General features: G+C 37.2%; 1 long non-coding RNA gene across 7 annotated transcripts in view; it reads right to left on the reverse strand.

The window, feature by feature from the left end:
- LOC144579174 (uncharacterized) overlaps positions 1-26,733 on the reverse strand; it is a 331,105-nt gene that overhangs the window by 121,087 nt on the left and 183,285 nt on the right. For all 7 annotated transcript variants that reach the window (XR_013526129.1, XR_013526126.1, XR_013526124.1 and 4 more), the window contains one exon: positions 13,527-13,674. This is a non-coding gene — a long non-coding RNA (uncharacterized LOC144579174). The remainder of the gene's footprint in view (positions 1-13,526; positions 13,675-26,733) is intronic.

Below are 26,733 nucleotides of genomic sequence, written 5' to 3' on the forward strand. Positions count from 1 at the left end.
GTTATACTGGCACAGTCCTGATCTGCCGAAGGCCCTGAATAATGGCGGAGCCTCCATCAACATGCATTCCTAAACGACCCCAAGAAGGAAACCTCACTGCCGACATGCTCACCGGCCAGAGACGGCTAAATGCAAATGAAACAAATTCCTATTACTGCAAGCCATTTTACATGTAGGTCTAAACGTTACAGCTGTCAGCATTACCCAAAAAAGATACCCATTTGCATGTGTCGCTAAGTCCAGGAGAATGTTTTCCAATCTCTCTAAGATTTATGTATGACCTATTAGGTGTTTTCAAGTTCTTCATTTAAAGTTTTGCAATTCCTGCAAAAGCAAAGCTTTCTTTTACCTATGATGTGTCATGGGGAACAATAAAGAGTGTAGGATCAGAGCATGACTAGAATTTTATTCATGACCCAAGGCAAAATAAAATTCAGCCTGCTCTTTTGCAGCAATATTAGATCTGCTGCTCTTTCAGCAGTAAAATCTTGTTTTGTCAGCAGCTACTGAGAGTGGATATGACTCAGAAGACACATAAAAGCATACATGTAAGGTAACTAGCTATTATGTTTAGAAAATCATTTTTTTGCAACTTAAGTGCACTCTAACATTTCATATTTTAAATAATCAAGACCGCCTTCAGAATGCAGAATCTCAAAAACATTACGCTTTTCTATTTATGTCCTAATCTAGTAAGGCAGAAGAATGTACATAAGATACACAAGGACATACAGAAAATCACAAATTTTAGATATGAAAGGGAACTTTAAAGATCTTTGAGCATAACAGCTTCATTCTAAGGAAAAGGAAAGTAAGGCTTAGAAGGATTATGTGGACTGCATAACGTCCAAAAGAGTTAGGGCTAAAATTCAGTTCTTAGTAATTATTTTAGAGAAAATTCTTTTTTTGCAGAGACCTCAGCTCCCAATGCTTTAGAATTATAGAATCTTGTTTTTGTGACATTATTCAACATATCTTCAAAAAGTAATAATATGATATCAAGATTTATTATATAATACTGAGCTTGCAAGAGCAACAATTCTGAGATCTACCAGCATCTCGTACATAGATGAAGCTCAATAAATGTTGATTGGCTGATGTTATAACACTCAAGTTTCATGGCCTAAGGTAACCTTTTGCTGTAGCCTCATAATCCAATGGTCTAGGACTCACATTATTAAAGGTTTTGAAAAGACAAAGTGAAATTTAAATATTAAACATTTCTCAGGATTCAAATATGACTTTTTATAAATACAACATAAGCTAATCACCACTTATATATTAAACATATAAAAGATGTCTGGATCTATCCATGACAAAAATCACAGAAATAGAATGCATTCTCATGGTAAAAATAGATAACAAACTATGTAAAGTAACTGTTTTTAGATACTAGACAATAGGCAATGTAGGCTGCTCATGAGAGAAGAGAAACATATGAGGTGATTTTTGCATTTGCAAAAAGTATTCTATCTTTCCAAGATGCAGCTGTGGAAACCAAAAACTTCACTTTGTGGCAGAGGAAACAGAGCATAGAGATATGACTAACCAGAAAACAACAGAACAACTTCTTTAAAGTGCTGAAAAACAAAACCTGTCAACCTAGAATCCTACGGCCCATGAAAATATTGTTCAAAAGTGAGGGATAGATGACTCAGTTTTCAGACAAATAAAAAAACTATCATTAGTAGATCCACACTCCAAGAAATATTACCAGATAGGCTTTATGTTGAGGCTTAGTAATACCAGATGTAAACATGGATCTATAGCAGAGGTCGGTAAATTATAAACTATAAGCCACATCCAGCCATCTACCTGTTGTTTTTATGTGGTCCATAAGGTAAGATGGGTTTGACATACTGAAATAATTAGAAAAATCAAAATAATAATATTTTGAAAATTATGTAAATTTCAAAGTTTAGTGAAAATATATAAAATTTAAAGTTTAGTATTTACAAATAAAGTTTTATTGGAACTTAGCCATGCTCAATAGTCAATAAATTGTCTATAGCTTATTTTACTCTACATGAGTGTAGATGAGTCATTATGACATAGACTTGATTGACCACAAAGCCAAAAATACTGACTAACTGGTATCATACAAAAACAAAACAATATAGTGTGCAGAAAAAAGAGGACTGAAATGGTAAATATGTGAGAAAACATTTTTTATATCTTTTCTCATTTTTAAAATTTGTTTGAAAGACTGTTTAAAGCAAAAATAATGGCAGTGAATTGTGGATTTAAAACGTATTTAGAAGTAAATATGTGACAACTATAGGAGAAAGTACAGGAAAGAAGTAAATGGAATCACTATGACATAAGGATATATTAGTATGTTTTCATGCTGCTAATAAGGGAAATTCATAATGGAAAGAGATTTAATTGACTTACAATTCTGCAGGGCTCGTGAGGCCTCAGAAAACTTAAAATCATGGCAGAAGGGAAAGCAAACATGTCCTTCTTCATATGGTGGTAGCAAGAAGTGCAGAGCAAAGGGGAGGGGAAACTCCTTACAAAACCATCAGATCTCATGAGAACTCACTCATTATCACAAGAACAGCATGGAGATAACCATCCCACTAGGTCCTCCCACAACATGAGGGGATTATGGGAACTGCCGTTCAAGATGAGATTTAGGTAGGGACACAGCCAAACCATATCATTCCACCCCTGGCCCCTCCAAAATCTCATATCCTCACATTTCAAAACACAATCATGCCTTCCCAAAAGTCCCCCAAAGTCTTAACTCATTACAGCATTAACTCAAAAGTCCAAGTCCAGCCCCACATTTTCCTCTGCTCTGCCCTAGCAGAGGTTCTCCATGAGAGCTCCACCCTTGAAGCAAATGTATCCCTGGACATCCAGGTGTTTCCATACATTCTCTGAAATCTAGGCAGAGGTTCCCAAACCTCAATTCTTGATTTCTGTGCATACACAGGCTCAGCATCATGTGGAAGCTGAGAAGACTTGGGGCTTGTACCCTCTGAAGCCATGGACCAAGCTGTACCTTGGCCCCTTTAGCTACAGTTGGAACTTCTGGGATACAGGGCACCAAGCAGGGGGGACCTGGACCCAGTCCAGGAAACCATTTTTCCCTTCTAAGCTTCCAGGCCTGTGATGGGAGGGGCTACTGCAAAGGTCTCTGACATACCCTGCAGACATTTTCCCCATTGTCTTAGTGATTAGTATTCAACTCCTTGTTACTTATGAAAATTTCTGCTGCAAGCTTGAATTTCTCCCCTGAAAATGGTTTTCCTCTTCTACTGAATCATCAGACTGCAGATCTTCAAACTTTTATGCTCTGCTTCCTTTTGTATGCTTTGCCACTTAGAAATTTCTTCCAGCATATACCCTAAATAATCTCTCTCAAGTTCAAAATTCCACAGATTTCTAAGGCAGGGGCAAAATGCCACCAGTCTCTTTGTATAGCAAGAGTGACCTTTACTCCAGTTCCCAAGAAGTTTCTCATCTCTATCTGAGACCATTTCAGCCTGAACTTCATTGTCTGTATCATTATCAGCATTTTGGTCAAAGCCATTCAACAAGTCTCTAGGAATTTACAAACTTTCCCACCCCTTCCTGTCTTCTTCTGAGACCCACAGACTGTTCCAACCTCTGCCTGGTACCCAGTTCCAAAGTTGCTTCCACAATTTCAGGTATCTTTGCAGCAGCTACCCATTCTCTGTGGTACCAATTCACTGCATTAGTCTGTTCTAAAGATACACCCAAGACTGGGTAATTTATAAAGGAAAGAAGTTTAATTGACTTATGGTTCAGCATGGCTGGTGAGGCTTCAGGAAACTCACAATCATGGCAGAAGGGGAAGCAAGCATGTCCTTCATCCCACAGTGGCAGCAAGGAGAAGTGCAGAGCAAAGGCAGGGGTGGGGGTGGAGGGATGCCCCTTATAAAACTATCAGATCTCATAGGAACTCACTATCACAAGAACAGCATGGCGGTAACCACCCATGATTCAATTACCTCCCACTGGGTCCCTCTGACAATACAAGGGGATTATGGGAACTACAGTTCAAGAAGAGATTTGGGTTGCGACACAGCCAAACCATATCAAAGAGTATTTTATCATACACAAGAGGTATGTCTTAGTCACTTAAGGCTGCTATTACAGATACCATTCACTGGGTAGCTAAGATAACAGACATTTATTTCTCACAATTCTGGAGGCTGGAAAGTCCAAGGAAACAGTGTTGGCAAGCTCAGACTCTGGAGAAGGCTTTCCTTCTAGCTTGCAGATGGACATCCTTTTATAAACTGATTATATTTTAAAAATAGACAAAAGGTGCCTCAAGAAAAGGAATAATAGTTAAAAAAAAAAAGAGGGGCATATCAAAATGTTTTCAAAAAAATCAAAGGATCTTGATTTGAAATACACTATTAAACAATTTTAAATATTAAATGAAATTAATTGAAATTTTATAGACCACTACTCAAAGCAATTGCCTTATTCTGAAGTGCACAAGGTAGACCAGATGTTGGGTCAGAAAACATACTTAAATTTCAAATGATTGAAACCATAGAGAACATATTTCCTAAGTAAAACAGAATTATAAATCAATAACAAAATTATATCTGGAATATACCCAAATATTTGAAAAGTAAACAATACAATTCTAAGTAAAGGATGAGTAAAAGGAAAACATTACAAAAGAAAATAGAAATATTAGTACCCGAATGATAATGGAAATACAACATATTAAACTTCGTGGGTGGCCAGAAATTAGTCCCTATACCTATAGCCAACTGATTTTTGCCAAGTAACCAAGAATACAAAATGGGGAAAGGACAGTCTCTCCAATAAATGGTTCTGAAAAAACTAAATATGAGCACACAAAAGAATAAAACTAGACCCCCTACCTCTGTCCCTATAGGAAAATAAACTTGGCAGAGTGCGGTGGCTCACGCCTGTAATCCCAGCACTTTGGGAGGCCAAGGCAGGCAGATCATGGAGTCAGGAGATCAAGACTATTCTAGCTAACACAGTGAAACCCCATCTCTACTAAAAGTACAAAAAATTAGCCAAATGTGGTGGCATGCACCTGTAGTCCCAGCTACTCAGGAGACTGAGACAAGATATGGCATGAACACAGGAGGTGGAGGTTGCAGTGAAACAAGATCACACCACTGCTCTCCAGCCAGGATGACACAGTAAGACTCCGTCTCAAAAAAAAAAAAAAAAAAAGAAAAGAAAAGAAAAGAAAAATCAACTCAAAATAGATCAAAGACCTGAACTTAAGACCCCATTCTATAGACTACCAGAAGAAAACATAGGAGAAATGCTTCAGGACATTGGTCTGAGAAAAAATTTTATAAATAAGACCACAAAGTCACAGGCAAGAAAAGCAACAACAAAAAAATAAGATTATATCAAACTAAAAAGCTTTTGCACAGTAAAGGAAACTGTCAGAGTGAAAAAGTAAACTATAGAATGGGAGAAAATATTTGCAAACTATCCATCAAATAGGTGATTCATACTTAGAATATACAAGAAATTCAAACATCTCAACAGCAAAAAAATCTGATTTTTAAATGGGTAAATAATATGAACAGATATTTCTGCAAAAAAAAGACACAAATAGCCAACAAATATATTTTTTAAATGCTCAATATCATTAATCACCAAGGAAATGCAAATCAAAACCACAGTGAAATATCATCTCACCCCAGTTAGGATGGCTATTATCAAAAGACAAAAAATAACAAATGCTGAAAAGGGAACTCTTATACATTCTCGGTAGGAAGGTAAAGTAGTACAGTTCAACAGAGAACAGTACAGAGGTTCCTCAAAAAGCTGCCAACAGAACTTCCATAAGATCCAGCAGTACCACTGCTGGGCATTGATCTAAAGAATAGAAAATCAGTATCTCGATGAAACACCTGCATCCCCATGTTTGTTGCAGCACTGTTCACAATAGTGAATATTTGGAATCAACCTAGGTGTCTAACAACAGATGAGTTGTTAAAATGTTGTATATATACACAATGGAACACTATTCAGACATTAAAAAATTTAAATTCTATCATTTATGGCAACTTGGTCGAAACTGGAGGACATTATGTTAAGTGAAATGACCCAGGAACAGAAAGTTAAACACCGCATATTCTGACTTATATGTGAAAACTAAAAATGTTAATCTCATAGAAGTAAAAAGTAGAATAGAGGTTACCAGAGGCTGGGAAGGGTAGGGATAGGGGTTTATAGGGAGAGATTTGTTAGAGGATACAAAATTACAGCTAGATAGAAGGAATAAATTCTAGTGTTCAATAGCACTGTAGAATGACCAAAGTTAATAATGCACAAATTCAAACAGCAAGAAGGAAGTACTGCATGTTCCCAACATGAAGAAATGATAAATGACTGAGATAATGAATATGCTAATTACCCTGATGGGATCACTATACATTATATATATATATATCAAAACACCACTATGTCCTATAAATATGTAGAACTATATGTTGATTTTAAAATAAAGGAAATTATCATAAAATATAAGTTAATTTTTAAAATAAACTTCGTGTGTTACAATTAAAGCAATCCTTAAAGGAAAAAATATATCTTGAGATGCTTAGAGAAAAAGCAAAGTTAAGATTAATAATCTAAGGTTCATTTTAAGAAGCTAGTAAAAGAAGAGCAAAATAAACCCAAAGTAAGTAGAAAGGAGAAAATAAAAAACTAAATGTGGGAATCAATGTAATATAAAGTAGACAAACAATAGAGAAAAATCAATGAAACTGAAATTCACTGGTAAATGTATCAAACATTTGAGAAAGAAGTAACTACAATCCTCCAATCTTAAATAAATGTTTTCCTTAAATACAAATAGTCCAAATATCCCAATTAAAAGGCAAACATGTCAGACTGTATAAAATATAAGACCCAACTATATGCTGTCAGAAGGAAGGAGGGAAGGAGGAAGGGCCAGAGGGAGGGAGGGAAGGAGGGAGGAAAGCAAGCGGGCAGGCAGGTGGCTTCAAATATAAAGACATATTAAAAACATAGACAGGCCAGGCACGGTGGCTCACGTCTGTAATTCCAGCACTTTGGGAGGCCCAGGTGGGCTGATCACCAGGTCCGGAGATGGAGACATCCTGGCATTAGCTGGGCGTGGTGGTGCACACCTGTAGTCCCAGCTACTCAGGAGGCTGAAGCAGGAGAATTGCTTGAACCCAGGAAGTAGAGATTGCAGTGAACTGAGATTGCACCACTGCACTACAGCCTTGGTGACAGTGCGAGCCTCCGTCTCAAAAAAAAAAAAACAAACAAAACATATAGACATGTTAAAAGTAAGTTCGTGGAAAAATATGTACCAGGCAAATGTTAATTATAAAGCTGATGTGGTTATATTAATACTAGCTAAAGTAGACTTTAAGCCAAAATATATTATCAAGGATAAAGAAACATAATGATAAAAGAATTCATCAAGAAGGCATAAAAACCCTAAATGTGAATGTACCTAAAAATAGATAGAGCTTAAAAATAAATCAAAAACTGAAAGATTTTATGGAGCACAAATAAATTTGTAATTATAATTGAAGATTTCAAAAGTTTCTCTCTCAGTAATTGATAGAACAAGATTATAATAATTAGTAATCATATAGAAAAATAACTATAATTTGACATTCAAAGAATACTCCAACAGTAGAATATCATTCTTTTAAAATACAGATAGATGATATATTAACCAAAACAGACCATATGCTGAGCCTTAAATTATGTTCCAATAATTTAAAACAATTTAAGAAATAAAATTTATGTTGATTTTCCTTCTTATTAAAAATATATTTGAAAGAAGCCTCTCTCAATAGGCTTAAGACAGCCTACGTCAGAAGACAAAATCCAGATAATACTATGTTATCGAATGAATTTTTTAAATTATTATTCTCTTTTCTTTTTCCAAGTTATTTTACAAACTGTGTGATATCCCACAATTTATGAAAGAAGCCTCTCAGTGAGGAAAATGTTTCCGACCAATAAATCAAAAGATAAATGATCAAAACTCAAATCCTCTGAAAACCAGTTATAGGTATTGTGCTCATGTTATATCAGATGCAATAAACAATAAAATGTCCTAGCATATTTTTCACATCATTGAAGTATTTTAAGGAAATTTTATCAGTCATTTCAAAGTAAAGAAGGGTTCTGGTAAGGCAAATTCTTTTCTACTTCAAATGTTATTTATGAATACAACTCGAGGTAGTTTTTCATTGTTGTGCATAGAACTCTGCAGAAAACATTCCATTTAAAGTAGATAGCAATCTATCAAAATAAACCTGGTCAGACTGTGACATAAATGCATATAAGGCCATCTAGGTATACACCTCTAACTTTTCACTAATCCAATGATAGCATAGTGCTACTAAATTTTTCTTATGTATGGTTCGGTTTGGTTTAGTTCTTGTTTTTATTTTAATGTGGAAGCTTCTGGCATTGCCATTTAGTCTTGGACTGAGATAGGAAAGAATGAGGATAGTCCTTGATGTTCAAGAAGTATTGAAAAGGTATTGGTTATCAAGATATTGAAATGAAGTTGTTAAGGAGCCTGGAGAACCAGCGGAAAGGCAGGAGAGGTGAAGGAATCAAGACACTGGCATCAATATAGAGGCTAGGAAATGATTTGGAAGTAATGAGTACACTAAGACTGAATCAGAGCCTAAAAGTCCTCATAGAACAAGTAAGAGAGGTTTGACAATCATGACAGAATGCAAATATAGAAAACAGGTGAAGAAAATAAGTTGCACAGATCAAGCTTCATACCCATAATTGGCATAGAACTAGAGATCAAAAAATACAATGTAGGTTCCAGGAAGAAACCTCAGATGACAGGTCGGAAAGGCCCAGAGTTATATATGAGTCAGGATTCAAAAACCCACCCAAAGTAACTACATCTCAGCAAGCAGCACTCCCACAAATTAAATTAGCTGAGATCCTATAGAATGGAATTACTGAGCTCCCACCTTGGGGATGTAAATAGAATCATTGTGGTGATAAGGATACGCCATTGTTAGGCATGTGAAGTTTCACTCAGATCAACATATGCGCATTCTGGTTAACAGGGAAAAGAGCAGCAAGATGGACATGAAGCTGACCCAAGATCCTACTCATGATCTTGTGGAATTGCCCAAAAGCAGAACTAAGACCAAACAAAAGAAAGCACTCTGGTGGGCAGGATCCTCTGCTAGGAGCACAGGTGAGTCAAGAAAGGACCAGATCACTTCCACTTCCAAGACTGGGTTTTTCAATGAGTTTTAAGGAAACAACACACTTTTAAAATACCTTTTTATGATTCACGTATTTATACATAGCAGTAGTGCAAATAATAGATGCTAACACGAGAACTGCTAAAGCAAAATCCATTGGCTGGCTGATACTCTGATATCCCTATGAGTGCAAACTTAAATACATAAAAGATCATTTCACTTTCCATAACTCTACCATAGTAGTAATAAGTATTTATGATATGGAATCCTATTGTCTATTTTTTCCTCTGCAATGAAAGCAGTTTTAAAAAACGTTTTCTTCAGATTTGATGAAGAATTGGTTTTCACAGAACCACAAAACTGTCCAAATTGAAAATCTCTGGAGAGAAAGTAAACATTGCTAGACTCAACAGACCATGGGAAAAACAGACAGAGCTCATGCACAATGGTTGAGGATAATCTACATTGTAATGACAGGGGCAGACCAAGCCACTGCCCTCAACCCTGCCTTTGCCACCTCTGCATATCTGTATGAGTGACTTCATTGAGAACTCACTCCCTAGGACCAAACAGAGGAAATATGAGCTTAAATGTTTAATTACTCAACTGCTTTCCTCTCCTTTCTCATTGCCTTTTCTCCATTCCAAGGTTTCTGAGCTTCTCTCTAGGTTCCTCTTCCCTACAATGAGTCCTAGAAAATTCTTATCCTAGCCCTCTAAACCCCCACTGAGGATGTGGATATGTCTTGCTAGAGTTCTTCCCAAAAGTTGGATCCTGCCCCAAATTCAGGGATCAGTTCTGTAGTTTCATACAGATCTCCATTTGCTCCCTGCCCAAAGAAAAATATTGACCATTCTCTGTGTGACACAGTTGTCCCAACTAGATGCCTTTATATTAACTGTTGCTTCCTGTACCCATTGCTCTCTACCCATCACTAGTCTTAGCCACCAGATCAACTACTCCCCAGTCTACTTCAATATACAGAGACTACTCACCCAACCTCTTCAATAGGGCTGGTCTCTCTAGAACAATTTTTTTTTCATTCTCTCCAAGATAACTGGGCATACCCTTAATTTACTCTCTTAATGAAGGTAACATCCCAATCCCCACCAGTATGTAATATACCCATGGAATAAACACATACATGTACTTCCAAATCTAAAATTGAGTTTAATTTTTTTAAGTAACAATACTAATGGAATACTTCCTACTATCAAGGTCCAAAGCCATGGGCTATATGAAAAGAAAGTTCCTAATCCAACCCACTTGTGATTTCCTGATCTCTCAGATATGTTTTTTAGAAAAATGGAGGCTATTGAAGAGATGCTTGGAATAGTTTGTCTCTCCTACAAACCACGGACCAAGCATTTCAGACTGTATACTGGAAAGCCCAGGTTTCAGTATAGAGTGAAAGAGAAATCACCTAAAGCCAATGGTAAAACTAATGAATTACAAAGTCACTTTGCTGTCATTTCCTTCAGGTGTAAAATGAGGAAGTGGTCTAGGTCATCTCTGAGGCCACGGTAAGCTCTAAAAATCTATGATCTGTGCAGAGTAGCTCCACCTACATTGACATTTAATGTTAAACCTACAAAAGTTTATTGACAAGAGGATGTACTTTTGGAAACTGATATGGAATAGGTGTGTCTAAAACACAACGTTTTAAAAGAAGGTGGAAGGCAGATACTTCAGAATTGAGAAGCTATAACTTAAGCATAATAATTTGTGGAGTACCCACATGGTCTGAATAATAAGACACTTGATTCCACAGAGTATTTGACAAATTCACATTCAAATTCATAATCATTTGTTATCAGCACATTTCCAGGGCCCCAAAGTGTGGTGAAGGTTGTAAATGTGGTATTATAGAGGAATGTACTACTTATTATCACTCAGAAAATGATGTCATAGAATAAGAAATATGAAGAACTGCCTTTCATCATTTTAAAAATCTATGACCACAAAGGCAACTGGGTGGTGCTGGAACACAATGCTCCATGTCCCTGGTCACAACTAAATGGCTCCAATTTCCAGTCATTCTTGTTTCCAGGGACATCATTCTCCTTTTCAAAATGTCCTAATAGTTATAAATGACTTGTTTTCAATATGAATACCTAATGTGTTTTTCTCTCAGATTACTTTATTATGGAATAATGTACATCAATTTCATGCATAATTTGCACTTTTGTCGCTGAAACATCAAGTAGAAACATTATCATTAAATGTTGATTCAGGAAGCAAAAAATAATATTTTTTAATCACGCTCAGGCCCATGTTTATTGAGCCAGCAGGAGCTGAGAATTCGGCAGATATTATACTGTTTCCCCAGAAAAACCTCTCTTCCCCATATAGCTCTCCACTCTTCCTGCTGGTTGCTACTTATATCAGAATTTCTAGGCATAGAGGGTTTTTCCTTTCCTTGTAGAAACAGAAACTGCATTCTATAATAGGGCTTGGCAAATTGTGAAAGAGCCACATATATCTCACTGCCTGTTCTGGTATACCTTTCAAGCTAAGAATGGCTGTTACATTTTTAAATGGTTAACAAAAAATATATGTATCAAGACATGTGGAAACTATATGAAATCCAAATTTCAGTGTCCAATAAATAAAGTTTGGAACCCTGTCACACTCATTTGTTTACATACTGTCTATGACTCCTTTCATGCTATAATGTAAAGTCATAAAGCTTTCAGAGACCATATAGCCCACAAGCTCTTTACCACCTGGTTCTTTAAGGTCAAAGTTTGCCCATCCCTGCCCTAGAACATCCAGAAGTTGCCTTGTTGCACCATACACAGAACAACAATATTCCACCCAGTAAAATGTTCTGCTTCTCATTCCTGATGGATACATCTTTTTTTCTTTTTTTTTTAGTTTTGTTTTTTTTATTTTTTTGAGATGGAGTCTCACTCTGTCGCCCAGGCTGGAGTGCAGTGGCACTATCTCAGCTCACTGCAATCTCCACCTCCCGGGTTCATGCAATTCTCCTGCTTCAGCCTCCCAAGTAGCTGGGACTACAGGTATGCACCACCATGCCCAGCTAATTTTTATATTTTTAGTGGAGATGGGGTTTCACCATGTTGGTCAGGAGGTCTCAAATTCCTGACCTCAAGTGATTCACCCGCCTCGGCCTCCCAAGTGCTGGGATTACAGGCATGAGTCACCATGCCCAGCTGGCAACATCAATTTTCAAAGTCAACACTTTGTTTTAATAACAGAAGTCCTCTATAAAACTACTTTTTGTCCCCTCCTAAGACTTCTCCCTTTGTTCTTCAGGCTTAGTCATTTGCTTAAAACCAATGACTCTACTTCTGTCCCTGTTTCCATCTTTGCCAAGAGTCCGCCACACTGATTCTACCATTTAAGTAATCCTTCTGTTCTTTGTCCCAAACCCAAAAAGATTTTGTCATAGCATTTAATCCTACAGTGAGGATTTGTTTTATATTTGTCTGTGTCTGCAGAAAGGAGCAAATTGTTTACTTTCAGAAATACCTTAATTCTCTCATGCCACTAGAAGGAAGAGTTTCACAAGAAACTAAATTTATTTGAATTTTAAGCCAAGCAATTTGAAGGAGGATGGGGAAATGTATACAGTTTATATTTACTAGTCTGTCATTGACATATCTGATTCAAAGTGACCACATTAAAAACTCCTTTATTAGTCCTATTTCCTTGTCACTATGAGAGATGTTCAAGTATCATTTGAATCCCAATTTTTAAAAGCCATACTCTTATAAACTTGCTAGAGTGAAGTGAAGATGAAATATTCACTTGAGAGTAACTAATATACACTGGTTATTCATGGTGAATATGCAGTGAGTTAAACCTAATAAGACTGGGGTCTAAATGTATCCTGCTTCATATCAAATAGTGCTCTTTTAAAAGTATTTAGTACACTTAGCACAAAGTATCTTGATACATGGAAGTTGCTTAATAAATACTAAGTGACTGAATTAATGAAGTTTAAGCAAAGGTTATGAAGTAGGAAAAAGTTAAAGAAATAATTTTTTTGAAAGCACATTACCTACCCTCCAAAAAAAGGTCTATTTTATTTAGAAAATAAAGCTACAAATGATGGAGCATTGCCCATGTAAAAGACACTGAGCTCAGTTCTTTACCTCCTGTGGTACTGTAGCAAATTACAAAATCAAAAAGTGACTTTAAACATCAGAATTTTATTCCACAGTACTGGAGGTCAGAAGTCTGAAATCAAGGTGTTCATAGGACCACACTCATCCAGATCCTCTAGAAGATTACATTTCTTGCCTCTTCTGCCTCCTGATAGTTGTGGGTTTTCTTTACCTGATGGCTGCATCACTCCAGCCTCTTCTTTTGTTTTCACATGGTCTCTTCTCTGTGTCTGTGTCTTCCGCCTCTTATGAAGACAGTTGCCACTGGATTTAGGGTCTACCTTGGTCATACAGGATGATCTCAAGATTCTTCATTACACCTGTCAAAACAATTTTTGCAAATAAGATCATGTTCACAGGTTCTGGGGATTTGTACCTGGATACATCTTTTAGGGGGCACTATTCAATCCACTGCATGTAGCAAGAGAATACTAGGACATGTATTACCTCATCCAAGCCTTCAAGAGCCTTGACAGTTACTGCTATTTCTCAAATAAGAAAATCGTAATAATAAAAGTGAAAAGCTAGCATTTAAAACTCGGTCTGTCAGGATTTAAGTCTATTTCCTTCGCCACTATGGCATTTTATTACCTACAAAGCAGACGGGGCCACTTTCTAAATTGCCCAACCTACAGGCTGAATATTCCAGAGCCCTAAGCCACCACAAGGTCCCTCTGTTCCCCCGTTACCTATTTGTATAGCCATATGGCCCACCAGGAGTGCAGAAATACAGGCTATTTCACAGGTCAGCAGGAAATTCCCAATTGCTCTCAGGGCTAATCAGACACTCTCAGCCACCTTCTCTAAAATTAAGTTCCCATTTCTCTTGGTAAGTTCTGCTTGATGCTTCATAACGTTCATGACAAGTTAAATACATTGCATATTCACCACTGGCAAGCAATGTAGATAAGAATTCTATTTTTTAAATTTATTTATTATACTTTAAGTTCTAGGGTACATGTGCAGATCATGCAGGCTTGTTACATAGGTATACACATGCCATGGTAGTGGTTTGCTGCATCCATTGTCCTGTCAAAGACTGCATAAAATCTTTAGATAAAACTTTAAGCATATTAAAACTTATTCTAACTTAAAAATACCATTTTACTTTTGTGTACCATTTATATTTTGTAATTTCTCCCATCTTAAAACATTTTTTCTCACTACATCCTGTGAGAAAGATTGGAGTCTCCACTTTGCAAATGAGAAACCTGACGAAAAGACAGGTGAAGTGACTTGGTTGAGCTTGTCCCTGCTAGACAATGGAAGAGACTCAGACTGCCCCATTTGACTCTAAATCCTGTCAGATAGTGTACTCTACTTTTCAGTTCACACAAATACCATATTTTAATGGAAAAAAAAAGAAATTCTAAAGAGAATATATCATCTTCATTTCAATCTAGCAAACATATAAAAGTATGGATTTTAAACTTGGGATGCAAATGACACTAGAGCATCTCCATAGTGACAAGGAGAAATAACTAATAAAGGAATTTTTATGTGGTCCCTTTGAATGAGACCTGTCAGTGACACTCCAGTGAATATTAACTGTGTGTATTTCTCCATCCCCCTTCAAATTGCTTGGCTTAAAATTCAAATAAAGGGCTGGGCACAGTGGCTCACGCCTGTAATCCCAGCACTTTGGGAGGCTGAGGCGGGTGGATCACAAGGTTAAGAGATCAAGACCATCCTGGTCAACATTGTGAAACCCCATCTCTACTACAAATAGAAAAAAAATTAGCTGGGCATGGTGGCACGTGCCTGTAATCCCAGCTACTCAGGAGGCTGAGGCAGGAGAATTGCCTGAACCCAGGACACGGAGGTTGCGGTGAGCCGAGATAGCGCCATTGCACTCCAGCCTGGGTAACAAAAGTGAAACTTTCTCAAAAAAAAAAAAAAATTCAAATAAAGTTAGTTCCTTGTGAAAACCCCCTTCCTAGTAGCATGAGAGAATTAACATACTTTCAAAGGTAAACAATTTGCTCCTTTCTGCAATTGGAGCAGAGCTGTTTATAAATCATGCCAACTCAAAAGAAAAATATAGTCAAGGAAATGGAAGGGTCAAAAACCAACCACCTGGAAATTTGTGTCAGTTTTTACGCTTAGGCTCCATCACTGCAAACAAATATCACACTTTAATACCACAGCACACTAAAGGAAAACCTTTGACTTGTGGGCTTGTGGAAAAAGCAGAATGAAAAACCAGCCTTCATGTGGGAATCAAAACCTATCCTGCACTTCGGGGAGGAATAAAAAAGTCTGTATGTTATTCCTTTTATCTCTGCTGGAGCTAAGGCGGAGATTGACTCAATGGATAGGAAACTGACAGTGAGGGAGCAACTGCTGCTTACCTGATTGTTTCATAGTGATTATATCATTTAATGCTCATGCCCACCCTTGAAAGTAGGCAAAATGCCCTCATTTTAGACTTGACGGAATTCAAGCTTGGAAACCTAAATGACTTACCAAAGGTCACTCAGTTAATTTGCTGTGATACAGGGCAAGCCAAAGACATTCCCAGACACCAAGCTTACCTAAACCAACCTCTTTTTCCTGCTCCTGCCAGCATATATAAACACATGCTTTTAAAATAATGACAGGCTAAATCTAGCAATCAAGTCATTATAGCATTCCAGCAAGTCTGCAAGTGACATGTTGTTTTCACTAAAGACGACCAGGATATGACATTGTCTCCTTCTATTATGCCCAGCCAGCAGACTGACTGCCAGATACCCACTGCTGTGATCTGTTTAGCAAGGTCAGCTGCTTGATTGCTATGAATAATTGGATGCCATTAATAATGGTCAGCTCCAGGATATAGGAAAGTGGTCAAGCATGGTAATTGTATTTTGAATTCCAGCAGATTATTTCCTGGGGAGCAGGAAGACAACCACTATATGGGTTACAGTTTTTCTAAGTACAACAGAAATAATTGCTTCCCTAGAGGTAAAGAGGACAAGCCAAGGGCTCCTGTAATAACATGTGTGACCATATCTAGTAAGAAACATGGAGGTCAAGGTTCTGCAAGTGAATGGCTAATACTGTGAAGCCTGGCCATTATTAAAAGTCTTCATGAGTTCACTTTCTTGTTATTCTCTTACTCAGATTAACACAAGAGCTTTACATGTTGAGGGGGCCACCATCTAAATTTTGAAGAACCAGTGAGGTTAGACCAATGTCTAATTAGGAAATCGAATACAATTGATATCCATCTGAAAAGGTTAAGCATAAATATTTTGCTGTTTAATGTGTATTAAATTCTCACTACATATTAAGGCCTGTAGATACTGCAGGATAATTAAGCAAAACCTTATTATCTTTTTTTTTAAATAAAGCCTGTCAAAAAATGAAGGCTTTTCAAAAATATCCCAGGACATAATAATAAAAATGAGAAATTTTAAAAGAGATTAAAAAACAAGGACATTTTATAATCATGTGAAAAGGAAAAACTAAAAGTGATTTTAGAGGATAGACTGGAGTGTAGGCAACACATAAAGAGCAAAAAATTTCACAGAAAAATACAATAGCTATCAGTTTCAGACTTTACTAAGGAAACTATTTCTTAAATTGCCCAGCAATGTGAGTGGAACAAATAAAAGTAAGAACTTATTGTAGCAAAGGAAATATGGATGGGAGCATGGAATCATGATACAACTGTCTAAAATGAAATATTCAGCACATGCCACACAATTCCTGCCAGCTTTTCCATTATTGGGAGCTAATAGACATTGGATCATTTTGACCATTTTTTCAAAGGTATTCAATGTTTGCATCAACTCTGAAATGAAAAGAGACAAACAAATAAATAATCATAGAGCAAAAACTATAAAACTCACATAAGAAAACAAAAAATAAGTCTTTGTAACCTTGGGTCACACAATGATTTCCTGGATCTGGCACCAAAAGATAGGTGAAAAAAGAAAAAAACAGACATTGAACTACATCAAAATTAAAAACTTTTGTGTTGCAAATGAGACCATCAATAAAGTTAAAAGATGACCCAAAGAATAGAAGGAAATATTTGCAAATCATATAGGTGGTAAATGATTGGTATCTCCATACAAATAGCTAAAAAATGGAAAGAACACAAATGTTGGTCAAATGATAAGTGGGTAAAAAAATATGGTATATCCATCCAGTAAAGTATTAATCCACCATAAAAAGGAATGAAGTACTGACCCTTGCTACAATGTGTCTGACTCTTGAAAATACTATGCAAAGTGAAGGAATTCAGTCACAAAAGGCCACATACTGTATGATTCTATTTAGAGTACATGTCCAGAATAAGCAAATTCATAGAGACACACAGTAGACTAGGGGTTGCTTAGGGCCTAGGGAAGGGCACAGGAGAGAAATGGGATCAATTGTTGATGAGTTCAGGGTTTCCTTGAAGGAGGCTGAAAACATGCTAAAACTAGATTATGATGATGCTTGCGCAACCCTGTGAATATGCTAAAAAACCCATTGAATTGTATACTTTAAATGGATGAGTTGTATAATGTGAATTTTCTCTCAATAAATTCAAAGCTGTTTTTGAAAAATCAAACACAAATAAAAACAGCATTGGATACTGGCTGCTTCCCTAGTGACAAAAATCACTGGTTCTCAGAATATAGGTCCAAAAGGAAAGAAATAACTTGTCCTAGGCCCCGCTTTGAGCTAGTAATGAAATAAGATCCCCAAGATTTCTGCTTCAAAGTGATTCCCAAAGTGATTCCCTACAGTGCCACTGGTAAATTTCTTAACGCTTTATGGTTCAAACTTATTTTTTATTTTTTTGTTGGTGCCTTCTTCCCTCAGTGATGGTAGCCTTACTGATACATTCATTCAGAAACATTTCTACAAGCTGATATAAATGGAAGACATGATCACCTAAAGAGAGTAGGCAATATCAACCTAGAGAAGTTTATTTCTCTAAACAATAGTAAGCCATGGAAGCTGAGTATGGTCTAAATAGTTCGCTGAAAAGAGTGTTAGATGGAAACATGCATGGCTTTTAGACCTCAGAAAATTAGAGAAATAGATGATGGTCTGCCTATAGAAGTGAGGACCCCAAACCCAGATTTCCCAGTCTTTACTTATGCCTATAGGTTAAGCAGGACAGAAACCAGAGTACAGAGGGTCAGCTCTTTGACATTTGCTCTTAAAATTAATGACTTTTCCCACTAGGGAACATCCATTTCCTTCAAGACCCACTTTTAAGCCCACACAAAGCTTCGAGCAGCCAGAAAGGAAAGAAAGAGCCTCATGTCAGCTGCAATATTTCCAGAACCTTCAAACATCTTATTTTAAAATCAGAAGAGATTAAATGCTCGGACACCAGTGGTATTCTCATTTGTACAATGGAGAAAGTGAACATCACCTATCCAAAAAAAAAAGCCCAAGTAAGAAAATAGCAATGGGGTGTGTGTGTGTGTGTGTGTGTGTGTGTGTGTCCTGTGAATGCTGTGTGCTGGTAGCTCCAGTGCAAAGGGTTCAGGGGGAACTAAGGCTGAACATCAGAGCCTAGAGTATTTTAAGAGTTTTATAGAACAGAGCAGAAGTGACACAGAATTTCCTTATGCTTGAAGAGGAGGTGTACAAAAGATGGAGGAGTGTAAGGTGTATCTTGTTCTCCCTACTCCACTTCAGTCTTTAAAACAAATGCAATAATTACACAAAATTCAAGGTTTACTTTTCCTCTGCTAGTTCTTTTATCTGTAATACATTTGCAATTTTCAAGCTCCTATTTTTCTTGTTTTCTTTTACTTCTACTTGAGTTATTTTTATTTATTTTTCTTTTCATAAAATAAAAATGTATCTCCAAGAGAGCACTGGCAAGCACTGAGATAAATTAGTCAGCAACCATTTCTTTGACATCTATTCAACCACTATGAACTCACCTGAGAGTGAGGAAAAGAAAAGGTGAGGGAGGAGATTGATAGAAATGGCACTCCATGTTTTATTCATCTTTTCAGAATACTGTAGAGATTAACGAATTACCCTACACTATGCATCTGTAGGAAAAAGAAGAGTAATCCAGCTGTGCCCTACTTTAAGAAAAACTGATTTATAAAAATTAAATTTATCAAAAATATAAATTATGAAATGAATCAGAAAACATATTTATAGAAGCATTTGATATAGGGTTGAATTTTAATGAGTGCACCCCTAGAGCATGTAAAATATGACATCATTTATAAAACTTGAATTAGTCTTCTACTAAAACCCATTATTTAAAAATCCAAACTTATAAAAACAGATGTATTCAGGGGTTATTTGTTAAATTCATTAAAATATTTCTTTAAATAGCATGCCACCTCCACATCCCACCTCCAGGTACTAAAAATATCATTTGATTTGCTAGCAATTAATTAAATGCAAATTCGGGGAAACAGCTATTGTTAGAACTAAATATACCTGTCTTTGTTTCGGTAGGAAAACTGAAGATCTGAGGAATTAAGTCATCATTTTCAGATTAATATTTATAATTAAATTATCCTGCTCTCTTATCTATAAAATACCTATCTTCTGTAATATTGATATATAAATAGACAAATTATTCATTCTCATAGAAAAAGCAGAGAAATGTGACACTAACTAGTGAATAGTAACAAAATTATTTCACCTTAACTTTTGGCTATATTTCTTATTTGCTTTAGATGTGTACCCAAAATATTTCAATAATCCAAAGATTGGCATTTGAAATCTAATTTTTCATGTATATAAATTGAAGTTGAACAATACTAAGCAGAATTCCTATGAGAAGTAGACCCAAGAATGGAACACCAACACATGCTGTAATTTGAGGGTAGTTCTTGATAAACTATCATGGAGTGTAACAAAGGGGCAAGTCCTCTGATTTTAACTGATCAAAGAAAAAAATCTAAGTAACAGATTTCAGAGGCAGGGTACTACATACTGATGCTTTTCAAATAAATTGCATCTAAAAATGAAACCCCTCCAAAATATCTGTACCTTCAGCATTCCTTTGACCAACCTGGGACTGATTTCATAAAAGACAAAAGAAGAATTCATTGGCCAGCTTGCATTTCTACTTTTGGAGGCAAAACACAACAGACCTGCTCTCTCTAATTTATAAGGCCAAACCAACTACTCTGTAGCACTCTAGAAGGTCAGGGTCAAAGTGGCTTAGAAATTTGTGCAAGCATTATCATCTCACAATCAAAGTCTAAAATACCAATTCAAGATGAGAAATACATACTATAAATTCTGTTAAGATGAATTGAGCTTCACAGCAATAGAGCTGAAGGTCTTACCAACAAAAAAGAAATGTAACCAATTTAAAACTGAACATATGACCAGTATTCCAAATAATTCCAAGGTAGACAAAACACGAAGCTTCATGTAAGATTCTCATATTGACTAAGACTTTTAACTTATTAATGCACTCCTCCAACAAAGTTTGACAAGGCCAGGTAAAAGGAAATGTTCTTGATAAAATTGGAGCATGGAAATAAATAGCACAAGGGAATAAAATTGCTTCTATTAATCTATTTAAAGACTCCATTAAGTAATGCTGGTTCATTTTGAATTTGATATTAGAGCTACCTACGAGTTTCACATGAATATGGAGTGATTAAAAACTCTCAGACAATGAGTATTAGAGCAGGTTATGCTTGTGGAAAAAGATAAGGGGACTTTTGGCAAAACCAAAACACTAGGACTGAATATACATATGGGGTATTCTTTGAGAGGGAGGCTATGGCTGAATGGAGATTTGAAAAACAAAACCGTGCTAATGAATAGGGGCAGCCATGCATGTAATTTTTGTCAAGACAAATTGGCTGATTAAAGCTGTTAGATATTGTGATAATACAAAAGAAGAGCTGTGAGAAAATTCAGTAAGCACAAATGAATAATAAAACTGAAAATGAACAAAGATTATAACATCACTTCAAAAAATGGAGCTAATAATAATGCTCTTTGTGTCCATGGCACCTTTTATCATAGCAGTTCAGAGCATTTCATGGAATCACTGAATCATGACTTTTATAGTCGAAAGTGGTCAAAAAGATGATCCTGTCTAAACATATGTCCAAATCTTCTGTCTCCTGTACAACATCCCCAACACACAGTCACACAACCTATGTGAACCCTCCAATAACCTTATTTCCTCCTGAGTGTAGCATTTCAGATCCATTTAAGAATATTCATACTTGTCCAGAATATTCATACTTGTCCAGAATATTCATACTTGTCATTTTCTTTGTATTGAAGCATATAGTAAACTTATATATTGGGCAGAGCAGTAAGTTGGTAGGGCAAGAGAACAGGAAAACAAGAGAAGACAACAAAAGTTTGTACTCCACCAATAGAAAGTGTCTGATGTCCTGGGCAGGACGCAGGTCACTGGTTCCAGCAGTACCTCTGCACTTCAGGTGAAATAATCATCATTATCCATTTCCCAAACCATGAGAATTTGTGGCTTCATGTCTAATATCATGTGGGTTGCCATGTCCCAATATTTACAAATGAAAACTGGTATAGAGGTAATCATCTCAATAGGCAGCAAAGATCTTCTTAAAGCAAACTTCGATATGTGAACAAATATTTCTGTGGTTTGGAGGCTGTGACTGCAGCCATTTTGATGTAAATGTAGGAATTACATCAGCCCACAGTTATCCTGCAGGGGCCTCTTCTAGGGCCAAGATTATGGGTCACTGGGGAAGCAAGTGAGTTGGATTGTGAACTTTAGTCCAGGTGATTCTGGTGATACCCTTTGGCATGGATTACCCAGCACATGCTCAGAAAACATTAAGCTTCCAGGTATCATCAAAATTCCTCCATATTCTCAGGATCCTTTAACTCTAAAGAAAGAACCAAGAACCAAAGTACATTCTACCAACTTAAGAATAGATAGGCCGGCCACCTAATTTTTCTACCTCAGAGACCTCCTAGAGCACAGATTTTAAACTCTTAACCCAAGATCCACGGATAGAATACAGGGGCCTATGAATTTGATTGGAGATTATATATATTTTTACTAACAACTAACTGAAATTTAACATGTTATTTAACTATGAATAAGCACAAAAACTATAGTGGAATCAATGGTACCTGTTACTTTGTCACAAACAGAAATCACAGATATTTTTATACCATATTACTATTGGTCCAGATACCTCAAAATATGCTCATATTGTTTCAATATAATGGAAGTTATTAGTCCCACTGATCTTGTTAATAAAATGTATATGTATCATTATATCACAAGTTTGTTTTTTTAATATGATGATATATTTCAATATAATCAATATAATTATATATATATTGATAGCATATATAATAGAATTGGGTTCCTTTGTAGTCCTAGCTATTTTAATTTTTATTTCACCTGGCCTCCAAGGTATCATTGGTACATGGGGGTACAGGGTACCAAAAATGAAAGAAAAAAAGAGAGAGAGAAAGAAATTCAGAGGCATTATTCAGCGCTGATGGACTTTGGGGGTTGTTTGCACAGGTGAGTATATGGCCCTGCAGGAGAAAGAAGGCCAAATAAAAATCACACTTGATTAATTTTATGCTGCTAACCAGGAACCAGAGGAGAGCCAAGTTTGAAAGCTGTGCCACCACGTGCACAAGCCCGTTTCCTGAGAGGGGTATGGCAAAGACTTGGACTCTTAAGTGTCATGGACACAGTGTACAGGCAGAGATATGCATATCATGTCCCTCTCCCCAATCCCTACTCCATCATTCATTTCCTATTTCTTCACATTAAATTAGAATGATCTCTTCTGTGTCCTCTAAATTTCATTTTTCCCCATCCTATCCCTATTTCTCAATGTTGATCTGCTAGGTTTCCTTCCTTGTCCCGCTGATATATTTATTATGCTCCCTGCCTCCCCCATGGATGACACAGCCACTAGCAGCTTTGTGGGAGCATGTGACTTTAATAGCTTTAGATGTCACCAGACCACACCAGCTGTCCTATAACAGGTGGCATCAGAGTACAGAGAGGAGGTGTGCCCACAGGTGGAGGCAGCACAGCTTCCTCTCTGGGAATTCCCTGGTGAGTCAGTCTGGCTCACAGCAACTATGCAAGCCAGCAGCAAATATTTCCCAGGTTCAGATTCAGATCTCCTCCCATTATAGTCTGCTAACTGGAAGACTTTATTTTTTTTTATTTTATTTTTATTTTGAGACAGGGTCTCACTCTGTTGTCCAGGCTGGAGTGCAGTGGTGCAGTCTTGACTCACTGCAACCTCCATCCACTTCCTGGGTTCAAGCGATTCTACTGCCTCAGCCTCCCAAGTAGCTGGGATTACAGGCACGTGCCACAACACCAAGCTAATTTTTGTACTTTTAGCAGAGACAGAATTTTGCCATGTTGGCCAGGCTGGTTTCTAACAGCTGGAGGACTTCACAAGCTGTCAATAAAATCAGTGCCAAAAGAAAAGAAATCGGTGCCCAGAAAATAAACCTAGAACATGCTGGCTCTGTATGGAGAAAAGAGCACATGGCTGGGTGTGGTGGCTCATGCCTGTAATCCCAGCACCTTGGGAAGCTGAGGCAGATCGATAACAAGGTCAGGAGTTTGAGATTAGCCTGACCAATGTGGTATAACCCCGTCTATACTAAAAATACAAAGATTAGCCAGGAGTGGTAGTGTGTACCTATAATCCCAGCTACTCAGGAGGCTGAGGTAGGATAATCGCTTGAACCTGGGAGGTGGAGGTTGCAGTAAGCCCAGATCACGCCATTGCACTCCAGCCTGTGTAACAAAGCGAAACCCTGTCTCAAAATAAAAAGAGAAAAGAGCACATATTGACAGACAACAGAATGCCTCCCACATTAGAAGGGTGGTGACAAGGAAGGAAGGGAGAGAAAAAGGAAGAAAGGAAGCTGCAGGTCACTTCTCATTAGGACATCATCCATGTTATCTGAAAAACAGAGGAAAAAAGATGGGCAACAACCAACAAGGGGCCAAGCTTCTTCACTTACTAGACACGGGCTAGCTACAAGCAAAGTTTAAATTTGTATTGCCATCCTATTCTGATTATCTGACATAGCAGCTCTTCCAAAACAAATTTTAAATTGACCATTCTACAGAATATGTTGTTTCCTTCTGCCTCACTGGAAGATACTCACATCACAGAAAGACACAGAATTACAACTGTTGAAAGCAGTGTGTGTTGTTGCCAACATGATTATTTACAAATGCCAATCAGACCATGTTACTCTCGCACAACACCTTGCAAGCGAGCCACATTGCACTGGAATAAAGGCCAACCTCCTTTCTAGTTTCCCTTTCTGACCTTGCTGCAGTCGACTTCTCCATCTGTTCTTTGGCCAACCCCACCCGACTTCAATCACTGGCCTCTCTTTTTGTTGCCCAAGCAACTCATATTTTCCAATTCAGAGCCTTTTCTTTTCTTATTCCTTGGCCTGGACCATTTAACTCCCAAATCTTTCCATGACTAGCCCTTTCTAACCATTTAGGTTTTAGCTCAAATGCAGCCATAGCAAAGATGGCTTCTTGACCACCAAACTATACTACTCCACATCCTAATCCCCTCCATTTCATTACCCTACTTCATTTTCTTCAGAGTACCAATCTTTTATGAAATTCTTATTTATTTGTTTACCTTCCCCTGTCTTCTCTGTGACAACAAGAATTTTACCTGCCTTTTCCACAGCCATACTCCCAGTAAATATTAAATGACCATACAGGCTTGGAATGAGTTAATGGTGTCACCCATTTTCCAAGCTCTGATAGTTGGAGCTTGAATGTGACATCAGAAGTCAGCACACAAACACAGCTGGAGAAGGGATCTCCTTTCTGGAGATAAAGTATACCTGTGACATCAAAGTGTTTTATTTTGTATCATCTAGTTAGAATCATCAGCCCTTCCTGCCTACCACAAGAGGGGGGTTGGAGGGGAATGCTATACAGTTAATTTCGAGCCATTGTACAAAAAAACACATTAATTTGATAGTGAAAAATACCACTATTGCCATGTCATGCACTAAGAGGCAGCAAGCACCAAAGAATGAGGATGAGTTTCTAAGTCAGTCACACCCCAGCTCTTCTATGTCTGTTATTGACTGAATTGTGCCCTCCCTTCAAAAAATTTATATGTTGAAGCCCTAACCTCTAATGTGGCTGGATTTTGAGATAGGTCCTTTAAGGAGGTGATTGAGATTAAATGAGACCTATAGTGTATGGCCCTAATCAGATAGGACTAGTAATCTCCAAATTAAAGAGGAAGATACATCAGAGATCAATCAATCTCTATCTCTCTCTCTTTCTCTTTTTATGCAGAGTACCACAGAAGGTGCCCAAGGTCATTTGAAACCTGCAAAGGCCTACTATGATCTGCCCATCAATGAATCACCTGTCTGCATCCTACTAATCACTGAAGATATTTGTCAATATGAAGGCAACCAAATAACCAATTAAGAAGACAAAACAGTTTGTCAGCACCATGTAGAACATATAATTTAGTGGTAAAACTAAATCAATATCAAATAAATAAATACATTGGAAGGAGGCTTTTCAACCCTGGCCAATAGATTTGTCTTTATAGACATGGCATTTATGAATTTGGAATATTCAAAAAGCTAAATAAGTTAGTAATCAATATTCAGTAATCATCTGAATACCAAATAGCATAATTTACTTTTAAGCAAATGTTCCTTTAGGGAACTCGCATCGCATGTCTATGCCTCAGGTCCCTCACATGTAAAAAGGGAAAGTTGGCATACCTGATTGTAAAGGCATTTCTAGCTCTCAGAGTCTAGTAAGAATCCTCTCTCCTACCTGACCTCCACTGCCCCCACCTTGTGATCAGTTGCACACACTTACAGGTCAGCCACCTACAGTCAGCAGTACAGTCTGGATCAATGAAATCAGCCGAAGTTTATGTCTTCAAAACACCCCCAGTACTTTAATCTCTCAGTAATTCAACCTCTTCTAAAGCTAGGGATTGGAGGGTGATATTAGCATATAACTATGGGGCTTGTGTTCATTCTCTAGCAGGGAATGTAAACTGACAGTACTAATAACACATTTTCCATGGCTCAGATCATCATCATTGCACCAGAAAACCTGTTTTGATATAACTTAGCCCACCCCTATGTGAGCTAAATTCCAAGTACTATTCAACATTTACATAGTGTCTGGTCCCAGCAGAGCATGCAAAGAGCCTTAGTGCCTGGGAAAGGCTTACAGAGGCTTTATGGGTGGTTATACCTGAATCCTGAGTGAATGACAAAAGAGAAGGGCTGGATTTGCTGTGCGTGTTCACTAAAATAGCCTGAAGGATGTTTTCTCTTTTTAAAAGATGAGGGTGTTAAGTGGTTATTTTATTTTTTCCTGAAAGGTTTGAACTTGCAGATGAAGCATTTGGTCAGACAACCAAAAGGATTTGTGTCCT

This window comes from Callithrix jacchus, chromosome 14, assembly GCF_049354715.1.
Source record: "Callithrix jacchus isolate 240 chromosome 14, calJac240_pri, whole genome shotgun sequence".
Classification (NCBI taxonomy): Eukaryota; Metazoa; Chordata; class Mammalia; order Primates; family Cebidae; genus Callithrix; species Callithrix jacchus.